Source organism: Cavia porcellus, unplaced genomic scaffold (assembly GCF_034190915.1).
Source record: "Cavia porcellus strain 051 isolate PalLab524CR breed Dunkin Hartley unplaced genomic scaffold, mCavPor4.1 scaffold_1, whole genome shotgun sequence".
Lineage (NCBI taxonomy): Eukaryota > Metazoa > Chordata > Mammalia > Rodentia > Caviidae > Cavia > Cavia porcellus.
In genome coordinates, this window is record NW_026947484.1 from 110,561,270 (window position 1) to 110,581,071 (window position 19,802).

A 19,802-nucleotide genomic window follows, 5' to 3' on the forward strand; every position below is an offset into this window, starting at 1 on the left:
GCAGACATTCATCCTTGGCTGCCCAGTTCCCCAGATTGAGGGAAGTTCACTGCATGTGACTCAGGCAGACCTGAAACCTGCAGAGCTGGTCCAGTGTGGCTGGAAGCTGGGCAGTTCCTTGACCACTGGAAGCGATGATCTTAAACTCTCCCAGGGCTCAGAATAGTGCAAGGATATTCACTTCCCACTGCCTAGTTCCTCCAATTGAGAGAGGGTGACTAGGGGTGACTCAGACAGGCCAGAAACCTGCAGAGCCAGTCAAGAGTGGCTGGAAGCTGGGCAGTTCCTTGACCACTGGGCGTGATGATCTTAACTCTCCCAGGGCTCTGGAAGTTGCACAGACACTCACCTCAGGTCACACCCAGATTGAGAGAGGGTCACTAGGGGTGGCCCAGTCAGGCCTGAAATTTGCAGAGATGGTCAACAGTGGCTGGAACCTGGGTGGTTCCTTGACCACTGGGAGCAATGATCTTGAACTCTTCTGGGGCTCAGGAAGGTGTGCGGCACTCACTTCCAGCCACCCAGTTCCTTGGATTGGAAGAGGCTCTGGAAGACACTTTCAAATGCTTCATCTCATAGTCCTGGTTCACACTGTGGCTCTGAACTGGGAGAAATTGGGAAATGGAACTAACATGGGGCCTAGGACAGTTAGATTTGACTGTCAAAGGTGAGTGGGGAAAAAAAAAGGTAAAATAAGTTTTGTTTTTCCAAACTGACCCAAAGCGCAAGAGGATTCCCTCGGGGTCCACAGGGCACAGCAACCTGGAGTTTGGAGCCTAATGGGAAAGGAGCACACTCACATCCCACCCGTGACCACAGAGAGCAACCCAACTGGGAACACTGACTGCTCAGCCTTCACCACCCGCTGCACCTCACCTCTGTCTTCAAGTTTTGAAGGCCTATCTTCAGTTCCTTTCAAGTGGTTTTGCCAGCTTTCAACAGAGTTTTTACTTTCTTGGGTATCTCTTTGAATCTAGTTCATATATTCTAATTCTTTTTATTGTTCATTCATGGTTTCCCTCATTTTCCTATGCTTCTCTCTTTTTCATCTATGTCTTCTTTAGAGGTGCTTAGCAATTCTTTTATTATATTTTTCATTTCTTTTTTATCTGAGGCATTATTTCTGCTGTAATTTCTTTGATAGCCTCATGAAGTTGTTTCTTTACTTCAGTTGTCCTCACTTTAGAAATTTCAGGTGTGCAACCACTGATCTCTTTCATGTTTACATCTCCTGGACTTTCTCTGTTTTGGTTGGAAGACAGAGACTCCCTTTTTCCTCTTCATCTTGACATAATCCTGAACTCACCTGAACAAGTGTGTATGGGGCCCCAGGCACTTCCCACATTGGCTACAATTTCTCTGAAATGAGACTCTGGTTCTTCTAGTCAGTAGCTGATGGTGGGCATCGGGTGCACTGGCACAAGGCTGTCTGCTACTTTTCCCATCCTGTGTTGGGTCCTGGATGGCTGATGGAATGTGCCCAAGAGCAAGGCTAGCCACTGCCTCCTAATGGAATACCAGCAGAGAACCTCCATGTTGTACCCTATATAAGCTGTCTTGAGCAGCACTTTGAAAAATGCAACTACCAACTTTTCTTGGATCCAGAAATATATGCGAGTCTCCCTTGCTCCATGTTCTCAACACATGGTAGAGTTACTGTTTCTAATTCTAGTAATTCTAATGGACAATTGATGTATCTCATTGTAATTTATTTTTTTATTTCTCCAAAGTCTACTGACAGTGATCATTTATGCATTTTTTTGGAAAAATAACTGTTCAAAACATATCACATTTTATATTGTGTCATACTTTTAAGTAATAAGTTTTGGTTATGCATTCTTCTGGTGGTTTCCTTTTTATGTTCATAGTGGTTGCTTTTCTAAAGTAGAACTTAAATTTTGATGAGTCAATTTTATGAATTTTATTTTTATAAGAATATAATAAAGATCAGAAAATACAATCTCTTATCAAACTGTCAAAATTATTTTTCATATATATTAACATTTTGGTTCCTACATTTCTGTAAAAATAAAAATGAATCAGAGTAGTCTAAACAGTTTTGATAAAGGAACAAAATTATAGACCCAAGCCTCTCCAGCCCCGTAACTAATCACAAAGTTACACCAACCATGACACAATAGCATTGCAATCAAGATAGACAAACCACCATAGTACCAATAAAAAGTCCCAAAATAGATACCCACACAACAGACATTTGATTTCTGGTAAGGATGCAAAAGCAATTAAGTGGAGAAAGGATGGTACCCTCAATAAATATACTGGAACAACTAGATATTCACATGCAAAAACTCAAACGTTTGAGCACATCAAAAATTTCTTAAAACATTCAAAACTCAACTCAAAGTGGCTCACAGTGGGTAAGTTAAAGTGAAGGCAGATGTGGCCTGAGTCATTGTTTGACTGAAGTCATTCTCTCTGGGACAAAACACATGTTTTGTTTTTTTTTCCTTATCATATTAGTGAAACAATGGGAAAATTATGCAGGCATAACATATCTTTTACTAATAGGTATATTTTCAACTGCATCCTTTTATGTATAAAAATGTGCAGTTTATCATGCTTGATGGCTGAATAGTATTCTATTATATAGGAATACCACATCTTTTTCTTTATCTATTACTTAGAGTGCATCTATATTGTTTCAAAGATCTGGCTATTATAAACTATGTTGCTATAAACATGGGTGCATATATTTTGCTGTGGTATGGTGTTTTAAATGCTTTGGGAAGATACCTAGAAAGTGAATAGCTGGGTCAAATGGGGCCTCCAATTCTAGTTTGTTAAGGGGATTCCACACTGCTTTCCACAGAGGTTGTATCAATCTGTGCTTCCATCAAAATTAGAGAAGGCTTTCTTTTTCCCTGTAGCCCCTACAGCATTTATACTGGTTGATTTCTTAATACTAGCCATTTTTTCTGTGTAAGGTGAAATATCAGTGTACTTTTCATTTGCATCTCTTGAATGACTGTTGAACATTTTTTCACATATTTATTTGCTGTTTGTACTTCATCTGAGAAGTATGTGTTCATCTCAGATGCCCATTTTTAGATTGGGTCTTTCAATCTGGGAGGATTGATTTTTTGAGATATTTATACATTCTCAATAATAATCTTTATCTGAGGAACAGCTGGCAAATATTTTCTCCCACACAGTGGGTTGTCTCTTCAAACTTTTGGTGATTTCTTTTGCTGTGCAAAAGGCTTTTAATAGGATGAGTCCATTTGTTGATGCTTTAGAAACTGTGCTTTAATGTAAAAATTAAAATAGTCTGACTCTTTCTCCTTTATTGTTTTACAATATTATTTTAATAAATTTAAGTCCTGATATTTCCCAATTAATTTGGAAGCTTATTGCCAGAACTTGTAATGAAGTCTACTGGGAGTTTCAGTAAGAATGAAATGAATGTATAGATGGACACTAAAAGCATTGTTATAACATTTAATATTGTCTTTCTTTTTTAAATTTTATTTAAAGAAAGACCAAACAAAACAGAAAATGGGTATAAATAATACATATGTTCAGAGAAAAAATAAATGGTAAGACATCACTAGTTGATGTTTACATACTGTCCTTTTACAAATAGTTGGTCAAGATACAAAAGTGGAACATATAAAGTGGGAATTCAAAAGCAAGACTGCAAACAGTTCTGTTCAATTCTCCAACAAAAACAGTCCTATACACTTTAACATACATGCAGTTATCCATATCTTTATTTATGTTGAAATTAAACTAAAGCAGGCTAAAGTCATTCTGAACAAAGAGTAATAGTATTGCTGGATTTCACATCATGACACTCCAGGATCAGCATTGGGTACTGTAGTGTCTATTTTAAAAATTTAATTTAAAGAAGGAATAAACAAAACAGAAAATGGATATAATTAACACATACTTTCAAAAAATAAACAGTAAGAAATCACTAGTTGATGATTACAGATTGTCCTCTTACAAACAGTTATTCAAGATACTAAAGTGGAGCATATAAAGTGGGGACTCAAACAGTGAGACTGCAACTAGTTCTGTTCAACTATCCAACAAAACCTTAGAAATATGATTATCAATCCTATATACTTACACATACATGCAGTTATCCATATCTTCAATTATGTTGAGATTGAACAAACCCAAGCAGGCTAACATCACTCTGAACAAAGAATAATACTATTGCTGGGTTTCACATTATGACACTCCAGAATTGGCACTGTGTATTTTAGTGTCCCTTTTTCTTCAAAGTATCTGTTCATTTCATCATGTGTCATAAAATCAGTTCTCATAAACTGTTTATAGATTCTACACGTGCATGAATCTTAACATGTATTTCTATCCTTTCTATACTAGAGGGAGAAACAAAACAAAGCAAGACAAAACAAAACATATTCCTATAAATACATGAAACAAAAAAGACATATAAGATCATTGCACAAGGAGTTCTACCATAGTTCCTGTGTTGTCTCTTGTTGTCTTCAATAGAATTGGCTATATCATCAGACATAGTAAAATTGAATATATCAATACAGTGTTAATAACAGTGTTAATAAAAACAAACTTTGTACATAGGATGGAACTTCAAAAACCGCCAGTTTTGTGTATGGTAGAGTCTTGTCATCTTCAGTGTAGTTGCCTATACTCTCAGAATTGATATTATCAAACATATCAGTTTTCAATAAAATCTGTGGATACTAAACAGCAATTTTAAAAACTGGATTTAACTAAGATCAGTCATGATAAAACAGTATAAGTCATACAGGGCTCGAGGTTAAGATAATAGGAAATTAAAGATGAATACTATCCTGATGTTTTTGGGATAGATGTCTGTGCCCTCAAATCTAATGTAAGTAGACAAACTGGGACAGAATAAAATCCATTTAAGCAGAATGGTGTGAGTAATGTGGGTTTTAAATCCTGATACACTATTAACAATATCTTCTGCATCTTTTTAAAAACTCCCTCCCCTTTCACTTCCCCAGGGTACACTGTGCATTTTTGGGTTGGTCCAAGACCCTTGGTTTTAAGTTGGGGGGGGGGGCATGCTATTTATCTAAGTGGCTCCAAACCTTTTCTCTCCTGGACTTGATCTCTAATTGTATTCCTTTACCTATTAAAGCCTGTCTTTCCAACCTATCCACAAATACTGGCCTAGTTGTCACTATTACTCTCTGGTTCTCTGTCACATAGAGCATTGTTTTCTCATATTTGATTTTCAGTCCATGTACTCTTTTTCATGTTATTATATTCCCTGTAACTAGCATCTTGGTGGACCCTACCTCCTGATGTACTCCACGTGTAGTTCTTTTTTTAAAATTTACTGTATCAGGGCCATCTGTATTGGAGATTATAACCAACCTTCTCTACCTCATTTCTGTTATACTCTTTTTTTTTTGCCATCAATTGTCTGCTTATCTTCTTCACTCTATTTTCTGCTCCATTCATTGAGGCCTCTCTGCCACTGTTCCTGGAATCCTAGTACTTTTCTCTCTCTGCAGAATGCCCTGCAGTATTCTCTGTAGAATTGGATTGGTGGTTGTGAATTTCCCAAGTTCTTCTTTGTCTTGGAAGCATCTTGTTTCTCCATTAATTTCTGGAGACAGTTTATCAGGGTACATCAATCTGGGCTGGAGGTTATTTTCTTTCAGGGCTTGGAATATTTCACTCCAGGCTCTTCTTGACTTGATGGTTTGTATTGAGGAGTCTGCAATTATTTGATGGGCCTTCCATTATAGGTTATCTGTTTCTTGTCTCTAACAGCTTTTAATATTCTGTTCTTATATTGAATTTCTGGGATCTTGATTATTATATGCCTGGTGTAGCTCTGTTTGGTTGTAGGTGGCTGAAGTTCTGTATGCCTCACACATCAGAATATTATTTTCTTTTCCTATGTTTGGGAAGTTTTCCTTAATTATTTCTGTGAATAGCCTTTGTAGTTCCTTTGTTTGTAGCCCTGGATCTTCATTCCCATTCTTTATTCTGAAGCTATAGGTCCTCTTTTCATCTTCTAGCCTTTGTATTATATCTTGTTTCCTTGTTATTTTTAAAGTTTTTCCTTAATAATCCAACATTGCAAAACTATCCCCCAGTTTGGATAATCTATCCTTAGTGTCTTTCAAACAGATTTGCCATCTCTCCATAGAGTTTTTAATTTCCTGGTAATCTCTTTGAATCTGCTTCCTGTATTCTATATTTGCTTTATATTCTTCAACAAATGGTTCTCTACTTTGTTTGAGTTCCTCCCTTCTTCTGTCTGTGCCTGCTTGAGGGGTGCATAGCATCTCTTTTATTAATCTTCTTATATCTTGCTCTACTTGGCTAAATATTTCACTTTTGAATTCTTCTATGAGGTCTATGAATTCTTCTATGAAGATATCTCTTTATATCCACTGGTGCCATGTCTGGTATTGCACGTTTTCTGTTCTCATTCTCCTTTGTAATTACCTGTCCTGGGTCAATGTTCTCAGGGTTAGGATCTGGGGACTTTTTCTTGTTAATTCCTCTTCCCATCTTTTTTGTTTCTTCCAGGAGGCCCCAGTTTCTTTCTTTGTTGGTTACAATTCTTGTGAAGCACACTGCCTAAGTGACTGTTCCCACTTTAGTGTGCTAATGAGTTGCAAACAGGGGCAGCATATGCTGGCCCCTCCCATCCAGATCAGTCAAGCTGATGAGGTCTGCACGGTATTACTATGTGCTACCTCCCCTCGAGGTCAGTCAAATTTCTGAGGCTTCACGGAGTTATTGTGTGCCGCCACCATAGGGAATTGATCAGATAACCTATTGGGCCTCAACCAGATCATGTGACCCAGGCCTAGCTCACTCCACCAATTCCATTTGGGAAGGGAACAACTGACTGAAGTCACTGCTGCCCTCTTGTATTTGGCAGTCCTGCCCAGTCCCAGAATGTCATCTGCTGGAGCCCCCCTTTCTGTAGAATGGCTCCACTCATGTCCCTCACCACAATTCGATGCAGGCTTCCTGCCAGCTCAGCTCTCATTTCAGCTGGCCAAACCCAACCTCAGTGTATCAACACCTCCAGTGAGTCAAAGCTGTGGGACCTCGGATGGCTCAGCAAGTTTCCCACTGCACCAGGAGCACTGAACCTTTAGCTGTTCCAATAATAGCACCAGGACTGTATGTTTGATTGGTTCTTATCACCTTATTTTCTTTTTGGGATGAGAGAATTCATCTCCCTCTGTTCAGGGCTCCCCATGCTGTATTATGTTGAATTCTAACTTGACTATCTCAGGGAGCCTTGTAGCCAGCTGTTATCTATCAACCTTCTTTGCTCCTAATATTGTCTTTCCATGTATACCTTGTTATATGGTTATACAAGTCTTTGATGTCATATTAAGAAATATTTTAGACTTTTATTGTACACAGACCTTCACATATTTTATTAATTTAGTAGTGATTTTTAACTTCTTCATATGTTATGATACTATCATAAGTAGTAAATTATAAATTTCAAATTCCAAATGATCACTGACAGCATAGAAAGTATAACTGATTTCCATATTTTCCCCTTTTATGCTGAGTAGCCCCTTGTTAACTTGGTTCTTTGCACAGATTCCACAAGATTTTCTGCACATATCACTGTATATCTTTAAACAGAAATAGTGCTTTCTTTTCTTTTTTTCAAATAAGTATATCTTTGATACTATTTTCTTTTTTCATAGATGGAAAACATGACTATCATTGCCTTATCTTCAATATTAGGATAAAAATAATCCAGTATTCTAACACTTAGTACACTGTTAACCTTAGATTTTTTTCTTGATACCTTTACAATACTGAACAATGTCCCTAATTTACTAGTGTACTGATAATGTTTAATATAAATGAGTGTTTTGTCAAAACGTTTTTATTCATATTAAAAGTGATAATTTGTGAGTTTTCTCCTTATTCCATCAGTATAAAAAAATTTAAATGTTAAACTAATGTTGCATCCTTTCAATGTATGAAAATTGAATCCTATATATTATTCTTTTTTTATTTTAAAGAGGGTAAAATTAAACATAACATAAAAGAACAAAACAGATCATAAGGAAACAATTTTAAGAAACATGGATTTCAAAGCAAGTCCACTGGAGATCTTCCCTGTCTATAATATTGTCTCTGGGTTTTTTCCCAAATAGTTGTCCCCATCTTCATACACAGGGAGTACATACTGAACATTATAGTACTAATCTAATCAGAACATGATGATGAAGGCTTTTTGGATCTTCCAGACCTGACATTAGGGAAGTCAACAATGGCTGCTATAATGTTTCTCATTCTCTTTGAAGTAGCTGTCCACATCTTTATGTATGATGAAATTAAACATAAGAGACTGGACTAATATCACTCTGAACAGTGAATAATAGTATTGCTAGAATTTTATCATAATGCTACAAAATTAGCACTGGGTATCTTAGTGTCTCTTCTTCAGAGTATCTCTTCATTACATTATGCATTATATAAGCTGTTCTTGTAAACTGGTTAGAAATAGTTAACATGTGTGAATCTCTACATGTATACCTATCCTTTCTGTATTATAGGGAAAAACAGATCAAAACAAGACTACAAAACAAATTCCTAGAAAAATTTGAAATGAAAAAGACATATAAAACCACAATATTAGGTGATCTATAGTAGTTACTATGCTTTATCTTGTTATTTTCAATAGAATTGTCTACATCATCATATATAATACAATTGAACATAGCATTACATAGGAATTTTAATACAAATTCAACATTGGAGACATTGTAGAACTTCAAAAGCAGTTAATTATCAAACTGGAATGGGTATCTTATTACATCTTGTCATCTTCTGAGTAGTTGCCTCTACTCTTAGACTTGATAATATCAAGTATACCAAATTCAGATAAAATTAGCCAAGACAAAATAGCAGTCTAACAAACCAGCTTCAAATAAGATCTGTCATAGTTAGGCAATGTAAGTAATACAGGGCTTCAGTTTATTTTAATAGACAATTAAGGATATTTACCATAATATATCCTGCTATTTTGGGGATAGCTGTCTGTGTCCTCAAATCTAGTATGAGTAGATAGACTGGAGCAAAGTAAAATCAACATTGCAGTAAGACTAATGTGACTTTTAAATCTTTATACACTATTAACAATGTCCTCTGCCTTCCTTTTTTAGGCAGTTCCTCCCCTTTCCCTTTCTCAGGGTGCTTTGTATATTTTGGGTCCCACTAACTCCTTTAATTTTTAGATTACAGATGCAACCCATTATCTATCTAAGTAATGTTGAACATTTTTACCCCTGAGCTTGATCTTGAGCTGTATTCCTTTACTTACTAAAGCAACAAGGTTTTCCTTCCTTATAGCTGAGTATTTCTCCACTGCACAAAAGTGTCATTACTTTCCAACCTACATACAGCTGCACATAGGGATGAGTTGTCCCTATTTCTCTCTGGTTCTCTGTCACATAGAGCATTGTTTTCTCATCTTTGACTTTCAGTTTATTGAGCCTCTTTCAGGTTGATTATATTTCCTATTCAGAGCATCTCAATGGATCCTGCCTCCTAATCTACTCTGCCTGTGTTTCTTTTTGTTAGTGTATCAAGACTATCCATATTAGAGATTATAGTTCACCTTCTCTGCCTCATCTCTGCTATGCTATTTTTCTACTGTTGGTTGTCTATTTTCCCTTTCATTACTCTGTCTGCCCCATTCATTGAGGCCTCTCTGCCACTGTTGCTGGAATCCAGTATTTATTTCTATCTCTAGAATGTTCTCCAGTATTTTTTGTAGGGTTGTGTTGGTGGTCACAAACTCCCACAGTTCCTCTTTATTTTGGAAACACCTTGTTTCTCCATTAATTTTGAGAGAGAGTTTTCCAGGATACATCATTCTGGCTTGGAGGTTATTCAGGGCTTGGACTACTTCACTCCAGGCTCTTCTTGATGTGATAGTTTGTGTTGAGAAGTCTCTTGTTATTTTGATGAATTTTCCTTAATAGTTCATCTGCTTCTTTTTTCTGACTGCTTCTAATATTCTGTTCTTGTGGTGTATTTCTGGGATCTTGATTATTGTATGTCTGGTTGTACATCTGTTTTGGTTATAGTTGGCTGGAGTTCTGTATGCCTCATTTATCTGGATATCAGTTCTTTTTCCTATGCTTGGGAAGTTTTCCTTAAGTATTTCTGTGAATAGCCTTTGTAATTCATTTGTGGTTACTTTTGCTTCTTCACTCCCATTTTTTATCCTTAAGTTATAGATCTTGTTGTGTTCTAGCTTTTGAATTGTTACTTCCTGGCTCCTTGTTACTTTTAAATTTTATTTTAAGTTACTTTTAAGTCTTTTATTTCAGGATCACACATTGCAAATCTATCTTCAAGTTTTGAAAGGCTAACTTTAGTTTCTGTCAAGGCATTTTGCCAGCTTTCAGTGGAGTTTTAAATTTCCTGGTAATCTCTTTGGATCTCTTTAATGTATTCTAGATTTTGTTTATATTCTTCACCAAAGGTTCCTCTTCCTTTTCTGGATTCCTCCATTCTTCCATCTGTGTCTTCTTGAGAGGGGCTTAGCATTTCTTTTATTATTCTTTTTACATCTTGCCTCACTTGGATTAGAATTTCAGTTTTAAGTTCATCTATGTGGTCAATAAGGTATTTCTTTATGTCCAGTGATGTTGTGGCCAATATTGCATAATTGTTGCACTGAATCTCTTCTGCATTTACTTCTCCTGGACTTATTTTCCCTGGGGTCAGCAGCTGGAGGTTTTTTCTTGTTTCTTTCTCTTGTCATGTTTCTGGTTTCTTTGAGACAGGTGTGTGGTGGAGGTCTCAGGCCCTCTCTATATTGCTTATGGTTTTTCTGAAGCATGCTGGCTGGGGGCTTGCTGCTTTCTTTAGTTTGCTGTTGTCTGAGGTGTATGCAGGGACTGTGTGCTGGCCACACTTCTTTGAGACTGTCAAGCAGTGAGTGCCTTCAGCAATTTAGGCTGAGCTATGGTGGACATCACAGGTTCAGGATAGTTCTGTCCCTGGCTATTGGGTTCCAACCAGGGACATGGCTCAGCCCAAGCAGGTCCTACCAGTCCTCTTTGGGCCATGGGTGGCTGACTGATGCCATGGTGGCACCAGACTTAGGCCAATCCTGGCCAGCTCCAATATGTCTTCCAGCTGGCCACACCCACCACAGGACCCAATTTTCAGCACTCAACATGAATTAATGCAGCTTTCCACTTAAGCTCCACTTCATGCTGCACCATATCTTCTTGCCAAGGGCATGGGACTCACCAACTCCTGTTTTCAGTGGCCAAAGCTTCAGCACAACTGTGAATCATCTAACTTCATGACATGCCTAGCACAGCACAGGACTGGTCTCAATGAGTGCATCTAGCTCCAGCCCTCCACCGGCATTTTTCCTTCCTCTTCCTCTTTTTCTTTTTTCCTCAGTGTCCTCCTCCAGAGTGAGAATCCCTCTCCCCTCATCCGGCACTCTCCTTTTGTCAAATTCCAGTGTCTGAGCTGTTTTTCTCAGGGAGGGTCTCCACCCAGCTACCTATCAAGCCGCCATCTTCTTGTCTCCTTATTCTTTTCTTATATTACTTATTATTGAAGGAATTCCTTCAGTATTTAGGCAAGATCTTTGTTGATATCGTTTTACCCTTGTATTGAATACATCTTTTGGTTAAACATGATGGTGACCCAGTAAAATTACTTTAAAATGTAAAAACCTCTAACTGTCCTCTGTAAGTTATTGTGTAGATTACTATTATTTCTTTCTTAAAGGTATCATAAAATCTCTGGGACAGCATCTTCACTTGGAAAAAGTGCAATAGCAGTTTTTTCCCTTGGCCTGTGCTGACATGGGTGAGAAGGAGGTTCACAATCTTCTGTGGCATATTTCTCTGCAGAAGGGCAGTTTTTGTCCATAGTTTTCCTTTATCTCAACTTCTATTTTTGTGAAGCTAGCACAAGTGAAAGAAAGCTTTTGTTGGGGCATTTTGTTTTTGCATTTTTATGTTTCTGTCTCATCCATTACTGTATTTTGGAGATGTATCACAGAAACTAAACCCAGGGAAGTGACACTGTTATTTTTCAGGTCCCAGAACTCACAAGTGGTCTGTTTTTGCCTTTCTTCCACACAGAAGTACATATATTTAGCTTTCATTGTGATTATTGGAAGTATAATGGAAAAGCTGGTTTAGTACACTATCCCTGAAACTAAAATTTCTGCTAAAATTTGTATTTCAGAGAGGAACAAGAACAGTTAGGCTGACAAAGATACCAAACTTTGAGAATTTTCACTTTTCCATAACCTAACCTTGTATGTGACAGTTTCTTGACTATAACCAATGTGATTAAAGAAAGGAGTAAGATTATGCTGCTGTTATTTCTATCAGCTACACTGTACTCGATATTCATTATATATTTGTCATTGTGCTGCTGCCATTTAATAAAGAGAATAAGGCTGTGGCTTTTACTCTGTGAAGATAAGGAAGTTAATTATCCAAGTTAAGGATGTTGCTCCAGATCGTTCTACAAATAAATAGCAGATCAAAAATTTAAAACAATACAGAACATTTTTCTCGTATGCCAATCATGTAAAATCAGGTGATTAAGTATTCTCATTGCTTGTGTGAGTCCAAATCTAGGGAAAAATGATTCAGGAAGCAAGTCATTATGAAACAATGCCATTGACAAAAAGGAAATTAAAGAATGAAGAGTTATTTTTCAATACAAAATATGATCATTTGGGAAGGTGAGTAAAATTTTAAGTGGCTTGACAATAAACTTAGTTGTGAATGTTACCCAAAATAGAGACACATTTGTCAGTCCTCGGTAAGAGACTTTGGTTTAAAATGCTGACTCATTATTCAAATTTGTGAGGATCTGCTGTTCTCCTGTCTTGATCTTATGACATCTAAGACTTACTTACCTCTCAGCAAGACCCTCTGCTGGCAAGGTGATGGCTTCATTTTTGTTACCACTGTTGTGTCTACTACAGAAGTGGCTAGAGATAACAAGGGAACAAGATGACATGAGTTCTTTGGAGATGAATATGAGACTAAATGGCTTGGAGGGAGTATGGGAACAAGGCATTACAATAAGGACACAGACATCCTGGAGTAATACTTTTGGTAAAAGATCTTTCCCTTGTTTCAGGAAATCTGGGAAAAAAATTTCCATTGACAACTTCCATAGAAATTTTTCTTTACTCTGAGAAAGTCAAAAATCTAACCAGCAGGCCCATCATCCACTGAAGCTTCATGAAATTTGGGTGATCACAAAAACTTATCATTAGGAGACTTTCCTTGCCTTCCTCCCTACCTCTGATCTATATTTGATCAACAATAGCAAGACTCCTCCTTTATCATATTTATTATGAGAACTTAATTCTGTTTCAGGAGCAATTACTAGATAAGTACACAGGACATCCTCAGAAAGGTGTACTCAATTTATGTCATTCGAATCAAGACATAAAAATCTATGTTCAAAGTTTGACCTCTACCGCAGCCATCAGTGATCTAATAAATTTTATGGTGAAAAGTGTTAAATGTTACTTGAGATAATCATTGAAACTCACTTTTTTCCTCAAGGGCCTCATACTCTAATACAAAAGTCTTTGAAATACAAAGGTAGATGATATTTCACATTTCACAAAGTACAAAAGAGTTTCTCCTCCTCATTCTCTTAGTTTATCCCTTCAGAGTCACTTGGAATAACAAGGAAGGATTCCAATAGTCCTCATTTGAAACTTTCTGAACTACTAAGCTCAGCATTGAGAACATAGGATGCGAGAATTTTGCAACTTAAAAAAAAAAAAAACATTGAAAACTCCAATGTCTTGCAACTATGGGGTGTGAATTCTCAAAAAAATGATTTCAGAGCAGAAAAGAAGCGAGGAGACCTTGAATTTTTGAGGGTTGTTAGGGTAATGAGATTGTCACATATAGAACTGGCAGGCCATGTGACTTACTTGTTCTTCATTTTCTCCTGTTTTTTTTTTTTTTTTTTTTTATACTATCTACACTATTAAGGGCCTGCATAATTTTACACAGCATGTACCACCAATTCTGAAATGCTCTGTATCTATATTATCACACAAAAAGGAAGGTTAATTAGAAAATAAAAAAGCAAAACAGTGTAAAAATCTTTTTTTCCTAATCTGATGTAGTACTCTAAATGTGAAATCCAAGACTTTTGGTATGCTGAGGCAAGAAGATATCAGATTTGTGCAAAACCTAGGCAACTAGAGTAGATTCTTTCTCAGATTCAAAAACGAAAATTAAGAATTGGTATAAACGTACCTCAGTGTGAAAACTCTGGGTGCAAATCTTACTTCTATAAATATATGAATATAAAATATTTATTTGGTTATAAAATTTTTAAAGGAATATAAATTAAAATGCAAAATAAAACAAAAATTTCTTTTGCCATTATAACTAGTTATATGAAGACAGTCTTGCTGAAGCAAATACAGGAATGTTGACAGTAGTGCTGAGGAAAAAAATGTCTTCTAATATATATTAATCTATCAAGTGTTAATAAGTTATTGGACTTTGTTCTAAAAAATTATATGTTGGTTCAATTTTATATTATACTCAAATTAGTGCTACAAATATCTCAGTCTCATGTTGTCACAGAGACATTAATACTCTGAGGAATTAACTAATTCATTGCTCAAAACAATCAACATTAATGAAAGAAAATACCATGATTTTGAAATAATAAGGGAATAACTTTTGGTATGAATCCAAATTTAAACCATACTACTTGGGAGGAATCTGAACTAGAAATTTAATAAATGTAAAAAATTAGCAAATATATTGCTAATAAGTATTTTAAAAGAAAGGAAATATGTTCCAAGCAACAAAAAAGTGTACTTTATTAAGAAGTGAAAGAAAAGTTACAACTATCAGGTGGGAAAATTCGTTGCCCAGAAGCCAAATGGATAGGCAGAACATCATCTGATGGAGACAAAGGAGACAGTTGCTGCTCTTCCTTAGCAAAGGGCTGTGATACAGACACAGCTGAGGACTTACAGTACACAAAGGATTGTTGACCTGCCAGGAACCTTCCCAGGCAGATTACAGGATAAAGGAATACAGGATATGATAGCCTTTGAAGAGAAAAGCAATGTCTTGCTACAGAAACAGATGAGTCAATTTTCCTCCTCTTTTCATAACCTAGATGAATCTTGAAGCTGTTACTTACACTTGGTGGGGCACTTCTGCTGGCAGCATTGGGGAGGTTGCACAGGACATTGCTGTTGTGAAGGTAGACACAGCTCAGGGCACTTTGGAGGTGGGCATGGCTCAGGGCACTTCAGAGTTATGACCACAGGAGGTGGCTGGCAACGCTGCTTGCACTGCTGCTGTTCATAAGACATTTTCTTGTATCTTAGGATCTGAAAGGAATATATGACAATGTTCAAAATTAGGGATTTCCCCAGAAAATATTTCAAAAATCTTATGTACTATTACATCATATTATTGCTCTCTCTTAGAACATTCTTGAGTCTCAAATCCCTTTTTACAACTTTCTGGCTTCTCCCACTAGAACAGTTTACTTTATCAGATTTGGGAAAACGTTTCTTTCATCTTATGTCATTTTCCCAAAAAAAAATCTCTATGCCAAAGAACTTGGTAATGCTACATGGGTGAAAAGAACATCTTCAAGAAAAGCAGCCACAAGTTTCAAAGTCTTGTAAAGTCCCTAAAGGGAGACTGGGTAGAGACCAAAGGGCCCAGGAAAAAAACTGAAGGACCTTTTAACTGCTAAGACATAAATTTTTTAAAAGAACTCTGAAAAATTTGTAAAAGAAAAATCTTGTTCTGTTATAACAGAAGTAACACATTCTCTGTCATCTTGTTTTCCAGGTGAGCAGCAAACTATCTACCAATAAAACAAAAGCAAGCCAATACATTATATGGTTGTATCATAGTGATAAGTTCTCCTTAAGTAAATACCATGAATCTCATGATCGTAATTTGATCCCATCAAACTGTCTTATGTCCTGGTTAAGTTCAATACCTAAGAAGACCAACAGACAGACAAACTCAAGAAATCAGGCTTACCAAGTTCTCCAAGGCAGATTGGGCCTTGAGTACCAGGAATGTGGTAGGTCATCAGAGAGCTTCTTTATTTGGCTTGCTGCCCCAACCAAAGGGAAATGGAATTCTAAACACTGGCTTGGCTCAGCAACTTCCTTATCAAAATGCAAATTCATTCATAACTGGCTTGACAGGAACTCTGGAAAATAGAAAATACACTGTTTCATGATCTTCATATAATGTTAATTCCTGGTGACTCAGAAACTGTACCAACTGTATTATCATTCACACATACAATGAGTTTAGCTTTATAATCTATGAGTCAATTAGTCTTTGTTTTAATCTTATTTCCCAATGTTTTACTTTGATTTCTCAATGCTTAAAGAATTCTAGTATGTATCATTACTATATAAGAAATGACTTCTTTATTTTTCCCAATATTGTTTTTTTATCTCACTTTTTGTTACTTTATATTATATAGTATTAAATAAAAGTTTCTATAAATGAAGACACTACAGTAAGGTATGTGAAGATTAAAATAAAGTCATAGGATATGTAATAAATTTTCTGTCATGCTCAGATAAATGAAAGCTATAAGCCCCATTAGCTTACTGTTCTCTGTTTTTATTCCTGAATGTAAGGGTCATTCATCCTTTAATAAAATTACTGAATTGGATAAATCAGAAGACCCACCTATTTTATAATTTTTATGATGATTAAAGAAAACATTTAAGAAAATGAATATTATAAAATATTCAAATTATAACAAAATATATTTAAACATCATGACAGTGTGTTTAAAAATATTCATGAAAAAGTTAACTACAAACACAATAACAAATAATAACTTAAAAAGTTATTACACTTGGTTGATGTAATTACAGATATATTTTTATTTTCTGTTTCACTTTTCTAATAATACTCCACCTAAGTATCCATCAATGACAAGCAAAAAGAAAATCTAGTGCACACAGTGAAATGTCATTTGGTCACAAAAAGAAGTTCACATGTGACAACATAGATAGACCTAGATAACAATACCTTATGTAAAGTAAACAAGATACAGAAAGCCATGTTGTGTGATTTCATTTAAATTTTGAATACAAAAATATTGATCTCTTAAAAGTTGATAGTGTTATAGTGGTTACTACATGCTAGGTAGAGTTTTAAGGAGGGCAGAAAGGCAAGAGGATGTTCACTGTTGGTAGAGATTGAATAAATATATTTTAATTGTCTATTGAACTGTAAATAACAATAATGTACATTTCAGAAGGGTGAGAAGAGAAGATTTTGGCTGCCTAACACAAGGAAATGATAAAGGCTCTATTATCTAGGTGATAGATATGCTTACCCTGATTTGAACATTACACAAACTATATGTGTACTGTATTGAAATACCACACAGCACCCCACAAATATATATAATAAAATAGAATATTATGGAACTATAAAGAATGAAGTCTTGATACATGATATAACATGGGAAAATCTTGAAAACCTTACATTAAGTAACATAGTGAGATATCAAAAGATAAATACAATATGGTTCCACTCTACAAGTTAGCTACAGTAATCAAGTTCTTAGAACACAAAGTACGGCGATTATCAATGGCTGGGGAGAGGGAAGGGTTGGAATTCTGGACACCTTATTTAATAGGTGTAGAATTAGTAACAGACATGATCTAAAAAGTTCGAGAAGTGGACAGTGTTAAATATTGCATGATATTTTAATATACTTAACAACACTGAATACTGAAACATATTGTTTAACAGAAAATTGTCTTAGGTGTATTTTACATTGATGCAAAAAGAGTATTGTAAAGGCTGAACAAAGAGGGAAATGGACTGAGAACATTAGGAATTTTCCATTAATAATTTAAAATTTCAGATATTTTCTCAATCTTAGACTAATTATTTGGTCACAATATTAAAATAAATTCACTTTTACAATAGGGACATTCTGAAACCAGTGTAAAACTATATTATCTTTGTAGTTATTGAAGACATTGAAAAAAGTTGCTTAAAATATGAAATAGAGCTGATGTTGGGAATTATCAAGGTGACAGCCTGACAACCTGAAGTGCAGACTCTGCAGGTAGAGACAGCTCTATGACATGGTCATGCTGGAGGAGTGGAACATACGTTGTCCTCTTCTTCCTCTGATGACGAGCTTCATGCTGTGGCTTCATATTTAGACAGTATCTTGGATGATGAATCTCAGTTTCACAGAGAAATTTCATGAACAAGCACTCCCAGGAGTTTGAAGACACATAAGAATAAGCTGATCATATACACCCATTTTTAATAAATAATTTTTCCAGTGGAAAAGTATGTTGAGGGGAAGCTATTAGAGAAGTTCCCAGGATTCCACATGCTTTCATGAGAAAGTTAGTTACAGCACCATAAAGATGAGGTGGCTGGTGACATCTTCAACTTGCTGCTCATATTGACAGATTTTCTGACTTTTAAAGAAATGTTTCAGGACTACAGAGCAGAAAAGGAAAGCTGGGGGCTAGATATAAGCAATGGTTAAGGCTGACATTATTGTGCAAATCTTTTAATATGCCTGCCTCCCATAACAATCTGCAGCACTAGGTAATAGATGAGATCATAATAAATATCATCAGCTCAATAGGCTCAGAGCATTCCAGCTGAGAGCATCCAGCACAACAGTCTGTTAAGCAATATGTTTCAGTATTCAGTGGCGTTAAGTATATTAAAATATCATGCAATATTTAACACTGGAAGGACTGACTGTTCTGCAACCTTTCACTGATGGTTCAGACATATGAACTGACCATCTCAGCCATGTTTCTCCTAAAACACCTTCCTGTATTCAGTAACCACAGCGATTCTGCCCATGTGGAGACCTTGCTCAGGTGCTCCTAAGTAGTGCTGTTCTGGAGCAAGCCCATAGTCAGCCCTTCCCCCACAACTACCATCACACCCTTCAGCATGAATGCTGATACGGGCCTTCAGCAGCAAGGAAGAGACCACCCTCACCAGTCCTGTGTTCCGCAGAGTTTGCATGAGTCCTTTGTGTTTTCACCAGTCTCTTTTACATAGGTCAGAGTTTCAGTGTTTTGCTTCAATGGGATTTTTTGCTAGTTGGTACTGTACTAATCCAAGGAGTCACTCACCTCAGCCTGCCACCTGAGGCAAGATCTCAGAATCTATGACTCTTCCTCCTGGCTGGAGGAAGCAATGGAGAGAGACACTCTTAGCCTGAAAGCTCCATTGATAATCAACACCTGGTGTCATGTTTGTAGGCTTTGTGAAACTGTCTTCTGATGATACCAATGCAATTTCCCTTTCTCAAAGTCACTTTTGAATGCTATTTTCAAGAAAATATTTTTATAGATGAATACTCAGACTAATTCAGTGGGTATGATCTTGTAACTTCTATGATCACACACCTAAAGATCAATGTATTAATTGCTGTGTGCTCACTACTTGTGAGTGCATGAAAGCAAAAACTGTCTCTGGGTTGGTGTACTTCTTTTACTGGCACCATATATGGATGTGTCAGCTGGAAATAGACTAATCTACCCTGCTATTGCAGCATGTCAAGTATGTTTCTGCAACTTTGCTCCAAATCCTTTCTATATTAGTCACATTGTCAGGTTTCTTTAGCATAGGTAGAAACTGCAGTTTCTCCTTCTAGTCCAAACCTCTCCCCAAACATGGTGCTTTCCTGCTCAGCTCCACATGAGTGGAAATGGCAGGCACTCAACAGCTTACCTGTCAGGTCTCATGTAGCACAAAGTTTGGTAGGTGATTATT

At 36.4% G+C, this 19,802-nt stretch overlaps 1 pseudogene; it reads left to right on the plus strand.

Annotated features, from left to right (window-relative positions):
- Positions 1-416: 416 nt before the first annotated feature.
- LOC100732996 (ADP-ribosylation factor-like protein 2-binding protein) lies at positions 417-18,614 on the plus strand (annotated as a pseudogene).
- Positions 18,615-19,802: the final 1,188 nt, after the last annotated feature.